The 12,703-nt window shown below is 38.6% G+C and overlaps 1 protein-coding gene across 1 annotated transcript in view; it reads right to left on the bottom strand.

Annotated features, from left to right (window-relative positions):
• RB1CC1 (RB1 inducible coiled-coil 1) overlaps positions 1–12,703 on the bottom strand; it is a 64,838-nt gene extending 52,135 nt beyond the window's left edge. Inside the window, exons 1-2 of the mRNA XM_041473645.1 lie at positions 12,624–12,703; positions 105–210 (exon numbers count right to left, since the gene is read on the bottom strand). The gene's annotated coding sequence lies outside the window, so the exon portion shown is untranslated. The remainder of the gene's footprint in view (positions 1–104; positions 211–12,623) is intronic.

Here is a 12,703-nt window from a genome sequence, read left to right as displayed (position 1 = left end):
AACATAGAAAGAAGAAACATTATTAACATCAACACTATTTATGACAGCATCTGCCATACATCAGGAGTCTCTAACATTTTAACTTCTGACAAAGAAAGAATTACCTTCAGGCATTGTACAGAGCTACCGCCTTCTTCAAATTCAAGCACACATTCACTTTACTTGATTTTTGGCAACAGAGTAGCATGGCTGTTCAAAGCCAGAGAAGATCTGCAAAGAAAAGATTCAGAAGGCAATTATTACTAAAATGTCAGGATTTTATGATCATAATTGCATTTAATACAGAAATCAGTGTATGTTAATGCCAGAAGAATAATTATGTGGTAGTTGTTTGGCGTTTTGTTAATTAACAATGCTATCCAGTCACAAGTCTGCCCAGATCGGCCACACATCTGAATACTTCTGCTCATCATTTTTGTTTAAAATAACTGTTAATCATACTTTTGAGTGTTTACAAGGAGAGAAATTTAGTTCACTATAAAGAACTGCTTGCTTTTTCATTAACAGATATTATTTCTCGGCACTCGTGCAGAATGCTGTTAAAATTGACACTGAGTCTTAACAATGCAATTTATCTAAGAAAATCCAGCATTAGAAGGTATACATGCTACTGCTGTTGAATGAATAGTCTTATCCAGCAGCTGCCTCACACAGATTCCTTCAGGAATCAGTATCACCTTCCTTACCTGAAAGGTAACCTATTTTGCTAAGCCATTCACCTACTTTCAAAGCAATTGTTAGGTTTATTTATTCTATTTTTTAAATAAACTGAAGATGTTACCACTCCCAGATTGTCACTACATCTTGGCCAGGGGGTTCCTCTACCAGAACTGCTTCTTAAACTACAAAATGAGCCAAATCAGGAAAGGTGACCTTTTTTAGGCTACCCTAGTTCATTTTAGCTGCGTTCAGTTAAGTAGCAGTGCCAAAGGAGAAGGAGCCTTGGCAAAGAACATGTGGATGACCTGTTGGGCTCAGGGCAGTGAAACAAGTGCACTAACTCCAGACTGCAAACAAACATTATTTCTATCATGTTAATGCCCTAGCAAGCTTTCTGAGAAGATGATCAGGCACTATAAAGGGTGATAATCCATTACTAAAAATAGGCTTGCTGAAGCCTGAAAACCATTAGAACATGTAAACAATTTTACACAACCTATGTTACTATAGATAAATCAAAAACACTCACCCTACATTCTAAAACCTTAATAAATGAAAAAAAATATTTTCTTGTCATGGAACAGAAGAATTATCTTTCTCCCTTTTGTCCACTCCCTCATTAAACCCATGCAAAATGCATACATGACATTTTATCAGAAGCAAAGGTCCAATAAAAGGGAAATAACCAGTGTGCTTAAGTGCTACCATTAAAAAAAAAATTGTAATTGAACCATCCTCCTCCTGTTTAGCGATCAGCAGTCAGTAGCTGTACTTGAGCAAAATGAATTTATGAATACTTGCCTTAGGTCAACATAATGCACATTAACACAAAACTGCAGAAATACTTCTGCCACCAACTAGGAACAAAATACAATAATCTCCTGCCTTATAACTGCTTTGCAACCACTAAGAAAAAAGAGGTGCTGTTTCTTCACTCAACATCTCATCAAATGATGTTGGGGTAAAAGAACTACACGATGCAGGGAGGACAAATTTGTATTAAATTACTCTTAAAAAAAAAAAAAAAAAACAAAAAAACAAAGAAGATAGAATTCACAAAATTCCACTAAATTTACCTACTCTCAAGGCTGTTACAAATTTCAGTGAACACTTCAAGAAGAGGGGAATGATGTAAAGCAAGGTTCCAGAGAATACATGCCTTAAACAGCAACCTCTCCTGCAGATTCACTGATGTCCAACAAAGACATGCTGTAGCATGCCCTTCCTCCCTTCAGCAGGAACAATGTCAACTGCCTCTCTCCAGCTGCCTGTCTTCACAGTACTGGAAGAAAAATTAATTTTGAGAGCTCTCCCTAGTCTTGCATCTCTGGACAACATCTGCCTGTGTTCAAAGTTACAGGGGGTATGCATGAAAACCTACCAGAGTTGACTAAGTTTCTTTTCTTTCAAAGGTCAGGTTATTGCAGACTGTTACAGGCAAGGTCAGCTACATATCACAAATTAGCCTTTAAGTTTGTTCCCAATATTCCAGAATACTATCATCATCCAGCAGTAACAAGTTCTTAACATAATCTTGGAGTGAAAGTCACACCATCAAGCTTCAACAAAATATATCCATACAGGTTTTGTTCTTGTTCTGTTTGTATTACCACAACAGGCCATTAGGACAGTATCAGGCTTTATTTATTCACTTTTAGCTTTAAACTCAACAACTATACAATTTGACAGCTACTGAAGACACAGCTGCTACCTATGTAATCAAACAAAACCACAAACAGTTAATCCACCCAGATTATTTGTTTAAACAGTGTGACTTGCAGCATTAGAGTCATGCTATCATATAAGCTAGAATCTTTACACTGAGACAGAAGTCTGTATGACCAACTGTCATGAATTATCAGTAATATCATTAAAAAATAGCTGCCAGATCAGACAGAATATGGTAAGCATAAATAAAAGAAAAAATAAATCAGATTAAAAAAATGTAAGAATGGCACAAAGTATAAAAAGTTTCTATAATGAATTGAAAATATGTATAGTGTCACATTAGGTTATTAAACACCAAAACCAGCCATGAATACATTGTGCTGGTTGCAACATATTTCACTGCTCTACACACTACATTGCAATGCAATTACTGCAATCTTTTCTTGTATAATATAAACTCCTCAACAACCAACTACTTTTGAAGTCAGTGTTGATCAATACTTTCAACATGTGCTGTTTACAAGTACTGAGATGTATCTCAGTTCCGAACTTGCTCATTGTTACATCTCTAAAAGGAAATTAATGTCTGCTTTCAGACTCTTGCACAAACATCACAGGTTTCACAGCACCCTACAAATAACCCTATATTAACCATCCATTTCTGCCCTTAAATGCAGAATCCCTGCATTTAATTACCTAATGCTGACTGTTCCATTGTTTCATGGTACAATTCTTTCCAACTTCACAAAGTCAAACACTGAATTATGGCATTCAGAGCGGGACAAAGACAGAAATCAACATTTATGCTGTTTGGGTTTAATGGGACATTAATCAACTTCACTTTGAGTCATTCAGTTCCCTGTATTATCTTAATTGTTCACACTCATGCTTCTGACATCTCATTTTCCATACTTCCTTTATAATCTGGATTACAAACTAAACTTGAGCAAACAGAGATACCGATAACTTTTTCCTTAACACCATAAAATTTAAACTGAACTATGACAAAGTAATGGCTTTCCTTTAAACCCAGTGGTGTAAAATTCCATCCACAACAGCAACAGACAAGCAGTATATGGTATTTCGCTTTTTGCTCCCAGGGAAGAGCAGGGAAGCGCTGCTCCACATCTATATGCTAAGTGTTGTACTTATCAGTGCTTCACCTGCCAGGTCAGATAGAACTAAGAGGCCCAAACTCCTTCCCCCTTGTGTATATCTCCAGGTCAAAATGGGCTCAAGCCTGAAAGCAGACAGAAGTAGCTGAATCACCTGATCAAGACAAGACCATGCCTGCATTTCCACACTGCTACTAGACAATCGCATACTTCTATGTGATCACCATCTGTGCGCTGCTGATAAAGAAGTTTCACTGCCCTTACTGCAGAAGCGCCGAGGCTGCACTACAGGTAGCAGTGTCTCCTAGATGAGTCATAAATGTTACCCCCAATTACCAGCGTCAGGAGTCTCACAGGACACCACCACAGAATTTCTGCCTGTTGAAACGGCAATTCATGTGAGGCAAAGGCTGACAAGTCTGTGACATGCTTAAAAAGACTCAAGTGCTATTCCTCATTCAATAAATGTCTTATCCGGGAAACATCTCCCCTCAAGGCCAATATACCTTTATTACTGCTTAAGATGGAGTCAACTTTACAGCACATTAGCATGTAATTAAATTGTGCTTCATTTCCATACCACAAATCTTAAAGTTTGCCTCTCAGATGCTACAGTTCCTGTGATTTCACTTTTCAGAGCAGGATTTCCTGCTTCACCTCGACTTGAGCAACTCTATAATAGACAAAGGTACAAGCCCAGTGCAGAATATTCCTTACAATTAATTTTGTTTTCTTCTAGAAACCTGACTTCTACCTCCACTTCCTTTGGTTTTTTTTCAAGTGCCCTTCTCAAAAAATGCTCTCTTGCTTCAACTTGCAGACCCCAGCAGAACAGTATTTTATAGCACATAAATCAAAGGAAAATGAAAATAGAAACTGAAGCTAAATTTAATGCAACTAACACCTTTCTTAATGTCACTTGTAAGATCCTCTCTAAAAGTAGGCTTCAAGGAACCTTCTTCAATACTGCAACCTAATGCATCTAACCAGAAATACCTTAATTTTGCAGAACATTACTACTACCACCACCAGAAGACTAGAAAGTATGACCTCATTGTGAGGGCATGCATTCTTTAGTAATGCTTTATGCAACAGAAATGGCTATGTTTCTAAAATACAGTGCAAATGCATATCATTTTCTGGATAGCCTACTGTTGAAAGGAAATATGCTTTAAAAGGCACTAAAAAAACTTAAAAGAAAAACTAAAAAACAAAAAAATAAAACACCCCTAAGTTGTGTGACGAATAAGTAGTAGGGCTCCTTCTGAACCAGGTGCAGGGAATAATTTAGTTTGCCTACTCCTCCAAAATAAACTTAATGAGAAGACCACATTTAATCACTGAGATATATATTACTGAAGGTGGAGATCCTATCTCCCACCGCTACCTTGTATGAAAGCCTATAAACCTCATGTTCAAGCCACACAGTAGTCTTAAAGAAAGGCTGTCAATCCCTGACATCTGTAAGGTTGCAGCCATCTGGAGCTCTATTTATATGTTGAGATGTGCATCAGGCACAGAGGCGGTTACTTAATTACAGCATCTCCAACAGTCACTGTGTTCTTAACAGCTCTCAAACTCAGCTGCTGGTCAGCACACAAGTCTTTTCTACTCAAACCAAGAGCAAAGCTGCAATCCTGCAGAGCAGCCAGGACACATTCCTAAACCCCTACCTCACAATTCAGTAAAGAGGAAATTCAAGTCAGTAATTCAGTATTTCATAGTCTAAGAGGTTTATTCTCTCCTTCCTCTCCTTTAAGATGAATAATTTTGTATCTTACTAACCTAATACTTCAGTTACATATCAGCCATCATATTCAGAGTTGCTCCTACAACTCTGAATTACATGGCAGCTCCTCATTCAGGTGCTGCAATGCCTTCATAAGTCCTCAAGGGTGAAAGAGTAGATCAAAAGCAAATCTGGGCAGGTAAGAAAACAGTGTGCATTAAATAGTGCTTTGAAATTGGCATGGGCCAAAACAATGCAGCTTCTCACAAGTTCAGACAAAACTTACACTGTGAATTTTAGGAACACCATAGTTTCAAACATGTTCATAAGGCAACAAGCACATTATCAGGCACTGTGTCATGATTACATATGGACATGATTATAAAGCTTCAAATCTGATGGTTAGCAGCTATTTACACTGCTGTTTTCACTGATTTGAGGAGCTGCCAAAACACAATCCATATAATACATCAGACAAAAGTTCTCCTCTTCCAATAGTAAATACAGTTTTACCCCATTTTTCAAAACCTCACATCTCTTACATGATAAAAAGTGGCCTCAGTTAACAGGTACAAGACAAAACAAACCTAGGATTTCTGACAATCTTATTGCCAGGAAACAGCCCACAACCTGCAGAAGTATCCCTTTTCTTTCCTTCCTTTTATTCTTTTTAATTGATGGAAACAAGTCTTTCCACAGCCGTCTGCACCTTACTTTTGACAAAGTTAACTGAAGGTTTTGTCAGTTTTCTTTTTTTAATGTACAATTTTGCCATTTCAAAGCATTTGTGGAGTACAAGCCTCCCTTGAATTACAGAGATTAATACATTCTCTTTGCAAAGATTGGTACTCTCAGGTACATGGAGCTTCAGGTGGTTTTATTCAAGATACTGACTGACTCCACAGTGGTGGGAAGGTTCTTCCTGTAGGTACATACTCTTTAAAATAAGTAGTATGTAAAATCTTCCAGTGTTTGCGAACAATTCTGCAAGAAACAGACAACAACAATTTCATTCTTTCTTATACCCAACTCAGACAAGTCAGCACCAGTGCTTCTTCCACTAACACGCTCTCTGATCAACCAAGAACACAAACTCTGAAACACAAACAGAAAGAGCACCAGACTTGTGAATCCCTTTCCTCAGCCAGTTCTTCTTCTGCTCCTTTCCCTGCATCAACTTTCAGTGGTGCAACTACCTGTTTCTGTGGAATAAAGCGGATGACTTTGCTGTAATAAGTTAGAAACACCATACTTCTCCAGAATACTGATAGCTCAAATGGGTTCCATGATCTGGTTCATTACATAACTCCACAAACTACACTTCAACTAAGGCTGGAGAGAAGCCAATGAATACAGAGGATACTGAACATCAGAACCATCATTCAAGAAAACAAGTGAAAATTTTCAGAAGGCATCATTCATATTTCTAACTGCCCTCCCATCCTCAGTCAGTTGGAAAAGAGAAAAATCTTGGCCAGAACTATTTAAAAGACAAAAATACAGAACATAAGACTGATTAAATAGCATTTACTTCACAGGACTGAAAAAACTACAGATGGAAAAGAAAGTCCAAGATTGACAATAATGAAATGTAATGCAAGTAAAGATCCTTGTGATTTAGTCTGACTGCCTACATAAAAGTCATAGATTCTTCCTTAATTGGTATTCATAAGCAATCAGATTTTTAAAAAACCATTAAAGTTATCTAGTAATAAGGAAATCCACTACCATCTTAGTAAAATGTTTAATTGCTTTGAAAGTTGCAAACTTGTTTCAAATTTTTCTTATCCTACATTAATTATAACATCAGTATTTGAACTTTCATGATCTAAAGACAGAATTTATCAAATTTATCTTTTTTAAGTCACTTATAACTCATCTGTCACCCACCAACCTCCTCCTATTCATCAACCTCCTTTTATTTTCAGTGGTATCTGGAAGTAAATGACCATCAGCAAGATACAGAGTTGATATAAGCCACAGCCTCCCTAGGTATACATATTCAGAAATGTCTAGATCCTTCTCAGATTAATTTATTAACTCTTTTTGAATATCACACATTTAAAAATCACCTTCAGATCTCTATTGGCAACAGTGCGAAAGAAGACAACAGCAATGTACTGAGAAATGAGAAAAGCTGCAGGGTAGTTTGCAGAATATTAAATTGTCTCTAATCTCAAGAAGGTGTTTTCTAATCTTCATCTGCCCTTCTTTACCTTTCTGGAATATAAATCTTTGGTAGCTTATAACAGCTAACAACGTGCACCGATAAATTATTTTATGCAGTTTTACCATAAGAACTATACAACCACCAAAGAAACCCCAAGAAAACCAGAGAAAAACACAATTTACAATGACTGAGGTATTACAACTATATTCCTGCCTTATTGAACGCTGGTTGTGCTGTTTAGAGCCATAACATGCATGTAAAAATGTTGTTACAATACACTGCTTTTTGAAATGTATAGGTATTTTACCATCAAGCCTCTCATTCAAAAAGGAAAGTTTACACACTACCCCTCCCCCCCCCATTCAGAAAGAATGGAGAATTTTGAGTCATATTTTCAATCCATTCACTGGGTGAGAATCAAGTTTCTTTCAATCAGTAGACAACACAAGTACTTGTGAAGAATATTTTTAAAGAGAGAAGTCAGCTTGAATTTACTAGTAGAACGCTTACAATATAGCATAAGCACAACGTATTAGAAGACAGCTTCTAGTCCTGTTACACAATATATTCTTATGTAAGAATCTTCCCTTCATCTGAATTTAATAAAAATACACACTCTGGAGGGTGGAAGAATAACTGGATAAACAAAAGCACCATTTTGTCAGTATGAACTGTTTATCCTAAGCCAACTACAATAAATAAGGGTCCAATTTTCACACTTTTGAGGTACCAGCACAGCTACTTGGCCTCAACAAAGTTTGATATAAACCACTGATATTGAAAGTCCCTGCAATATCAGGAAAAAAAACACTACTCAAGTGATAAAGAGCAAAAAGTACTGCAGCTATAACTACAACACAAAAGAGCATAACATGTTCAGTCATGGAACTAAATCAAAATAGAAGTTGGAAACTTAAGAACAGCTAGCTCAAACATTCGAAAATCAGACCTCAGCAAAGTGCAATTCTTACAGAATTTATATTTTTGCTTTGCTAAGGATGATATGATTTTTTGAATCCACAATGTCAGTAAAACTCTCCCTATAACTGGTTCTTCAACACTGCATTCTACCTCTAAAATACATATCATTTTCAATCTGTTCAAAATGAAAACAGCATACTAGCCTGTCAAACATCTTCAAGAAAAATAATGATGATTGATGTATCATACAGACACTAATTCCACCTAATCCCTCCAAATGAAAGCAACAGGCAATCAAAATACTGAATACACTATTTCACTATCACCACCACAGCTTTCCTATTCTCCTGAAAAAGCAAAACTTCTGTTTCAAAAGAAAGTCTCAAGAGGTAAGAAAACATGAGTTATTTCATAAAGAGAAAATACATCCATGTTCTGAAGTCGGTCAAAAACCCCTCAGAACATGACTTAGGCAGAGCTGCTCTCAAATATTCACACACCATTCTTCTCATTGATCCTACATCATTACACAGCAAGACAGATGCAGGACAGTTGGAACCCAACTAGTAAACAAAGCAGTTTCACATTTTACTTTCCATTAACAAGTAATTAACACAGGTCAGAAAGAAATTCATACAGCACTCAAACAAACCTTTTTTGTACTTATTTGTACTAACTCATAGAAAACAGTCCAACACATTCTACTAGATGCACAAACTACTAGAGCTTTATATATAGCACACCGTAATCGTTTCACCTTGATACGATAAAGACAGCAGGCCCAGCTGCAAAATCTCTTTCCAACAGAAACTGTCAACATCTTGGATGGCCATAAAAAGCTACACTGAGCTGTTGCTTGAGCTCAGAAGCCTTCTGAACCATGGACCGCAAACCTGAACAACAAAAGGAAAATACACACCTGGAGAGGGACAGAAGACTAGCAAGAACTGCCCTGACAGCCCTGGTGTTTTCCTGACCAGCCGTGTCTCAATCTGTGGACATAAATGTGGTATCAATAAATTTGTTTAGACACTTCTATTGACAACTTCCAATAACTAGTATTGAAAAATTATTCATGTATTATTAACAATATAGTTATGCTTGAATCCTATTAGAAAACACAAAGCATATCCACTTCCAACCCTGCTCACAAATAGAAGAAATAGAAAGAGCTGGTACATGGCTATGATGTCTTCCAACTTGCCTTTCAACTGAACTACATCAAAAAACTAAAATTTAAATTAAAACTAAATAAAGAGTGGATCTGCACTATGACTTAACTCATAAATAGACAAGTGACTGTCTCAGTAACAACAGAATGTTAATTAGCTCACAAAAATAATTGCTAGCAATTTCTTTATCACCACTAATTGTGCTATAGGCTTTTACGACTCGCAATTCATGTGAAGATCGTTCAACTTGTAAAACAAAAACATTAGTCTGGCACATCAGCTAGAAAACAGACACTGTAATTCTTGCAATTGGATTAGTAATTTACATATTAATGATTTTTTTTGGCCTGTTTGGTATCACTGCATTCAATCACATCCTGCAGTATAATACAATATTATTATGTAAGCTGGCATCTTGTAATCAAGTGTTTGCTACTCAGTAATACTGATTAACAACTTTGCACCAGAATGCTACCTATTAATAGGCTCCTTGAAAGTAGTAAGGTATTATTTGTTTTTTCCCCTCATCATCTTCAGAAACCGTTCATATAATGTCATTGAGCTGTGGACCAAAAATCAGGAGCACAACTTTCTTGAGCAACATTGCAAATGCAGAAAGAGACACATGACTGCTTGGGCACTATCCAAATGACTGAAGTAGCTCTGTAGAGTAATAACTGGGTACACACACTATAGTTTTTCACTTTAACTTGTTTCCACTTTACCTCAACATGATAATGAACCCATCCTGTGCAATTTAAGTCCCAAGACCCTCTCACCACTCTGTCACAGAAAGTAACTGCTAGTTTAAAAGCAAATAAAGACTTAAGGACACACTGATAACATACAAAAAAATTCTTTCCAGTGATTCCACAGTAACTGCCACTCTTATCAAAAACAAATCAACTTGTGCTACTCCCTTATCCCCAACATACACCCTATTTAACCAAAATAACTGAAGTTCAGTTTAGAAATTGTTTTCCACCTTAGTTTCTGCAAGGCCATGTAACAGCTGTGTTCACACAACTTGCAGGGACACTCCGTTTTTTAAACAGACACCACAAAAGACCTCAAAATAACCCTTGCCCTCTTCTCCAGGCAGAGCATAAGTCTGCTGCATACACTTCTAATTATAAATATAGTAACCTGACATGGGGAGAGAGCCAGCCCCTTGGACACGATCTCAGAAACTACTAACCCAAATCTGTGCTGAGCATAAACCTAGAGCAACACAATTGCTGCTAAGATAGATTTTACAATCCACAAAATACAGAGCTACTTGTACAGAGTGGACAACAATAATGGACTTCCAAAGCACAATTAGGTCTATCTTATAATAATCCACTATCCCAACAGATCCCGTTTGCATTTCCAGCTCTAAAACTGGCATAGCTGAAGTCCCTTACTATGTGTTTTTCAGCAAGTAATTTTCTTTACTACTCTCAACATAATAAAATAAAGCCATTTTAAGTTTCAGGCAGCATTTAGAGTAAGTACAAATATATCCTCTACATAATCTAAACTTAACGATGCTAGAATATCTAAATCCTTTTTTGTTAATATTTGCTTCTTGGCACAAAAGTTTGTCTTAGACCACAAGATAAGAGTAAGGTATCTTTATGTGCTTCATCTTTTAAAAATTTTCCAAGGTACTACATTTTAAATATTCTTGAAATTCACAATTTAAATATACCATATACCAGTGCACATTTTCATTATCACTATTATTATGTAGTACTTCCATGATGTATGGAGATGAACTTTTTAGAAGGGTATGTATGGGAGAAGACAATGAGCAATAGCTTTAAACTGAAGGAGTATAATTTTAGATTGGATATAAGGAAGAAATTCCTTACTGTGAAGATGGTGAGACACTACAACAGAGAAGCTGTGGATGTCCCATGCCTGAAAGTCTTCAGGGACAGGTTGGATGGGGTTTTGAGCAACCAGGTCTAGCAGAGGGTGTCCCTGCTCCCATGGCAGAGAGGTTGGAACTAAATGATCTTTAAGGTGCCTTCCAATTCAGGCCATTCTATAATTCTGATTCTATTTATAGTGTTATTCCTCACAGCACTTCTCAGCTGTATAAAATTCAACTGTCTGAAACATGTTTTTCCATTCTTGTCATTTCCCCAGTATTGCTGAGATACCTTTTACCATGCAGTTAAACCCACACCTCCAGAAGCGCAAGTCCTTCCATAAACCCAACAGCACAAACTACTTCTGACACACATATATGTGAATACAAGGAAAAAGAACCAAACCTCAAGCTCCTCACAAAGAAGTAAAGGTGAAAGCTTAAAATATGAACCACAAGAAATGGCTCATAGCCAGAACATACTTCAGACAAAAAAGAAATTACACAAGAGGAAAAAAAAGCTATGGTTATATGAGGTCTAAACTAACATTTCTGTGTTTCTTGGGATCAGACAAGATTTTTTATTTCATGTCTAGATGATGCTAAGTAAGAAACACGAGCATTACAAAGGTCGGCTCATTTAATTCTCACAGCATTTATATTAGTATTTCTACCTCTGGATCACTGTCAGCCAGTACTTTTGGGAGTCAGTGAGAAAGAAAAGCGAGCACTGATCCAAAGAACATCCTGAAAGCCTACTAAAGAGCCGTAAGAAAAAACCAAAGGGAAAATTCATTACAGGACACATGCTTCCTCGGGAGCAGGACCAAGTAAACAACGGAGGGAGAGGCAGAACAACGTTTGTAAACACACAACGCTTCTGCACGGTGCTCGCCCGACCGCCGCCGACGGCGAGCACGGAGGCGCTGCCAGGCTGAGTCATTCCTTGTAGTAACTTCACCGCGAATCCCTCGCCCTGGCAGCGGAGCCCTGGGCAGGCAGGGAGCACCCCGGCCCGCCCGGCGCTGCTCCCCTCTGACGCCTGGCAGCCACCGCCCTCCCCTCTTCCAGCAGCTGCGCTGGGGTCACTCCGCCGCCCCGGGACCGGCTCCAGCCGCGGGATCCCGGTCCTCCTCGACCCCCGCTCCGCCGCCTCCCAGTTCTTTGTCGCCCGCCCCGCGGGTACAGCCCTGCGCCCAGCGCCGAGACCGCCGCCCCTCGCCAAGGCCGCCCTCCCGGTACCGGAGTCCCCGCCTTCCCCGCGGCTGGGAGGGGCTGAGCGGGGCGGCGGGGGGAGCCCGCACGTCCCCGGGCAGCGCTCGGCACTCACCCCCGGGTCCCGCGCCGGCAGCGCCGCTCATCCTGCGGCGGTGGCGGCGCGTCCCCCCCCGCGCCGCGCGACCGGGCCCG

This window comes from Pyrgilauda ruficollis, unplaced genomic scaffold, assembly GCF_017590135.1.
Source record: "Pyrgilauda ruficollis isolate IOZ18807 unplaced genomic scaffold, ASM1759013v1 scaffold30, whole genome shotgun sequence".
Lineage (NCBI taxonomy): Eukaryota > Metazoa > Chordata > Aves > Passeriformes > Passeridae > Pyrgilauda > Pyrgilauda ruficollis.
Note: the sequence above shows the minus strand (reverse complement) of the source record. Positions and strands in the feature narration are given on the sequence as shown.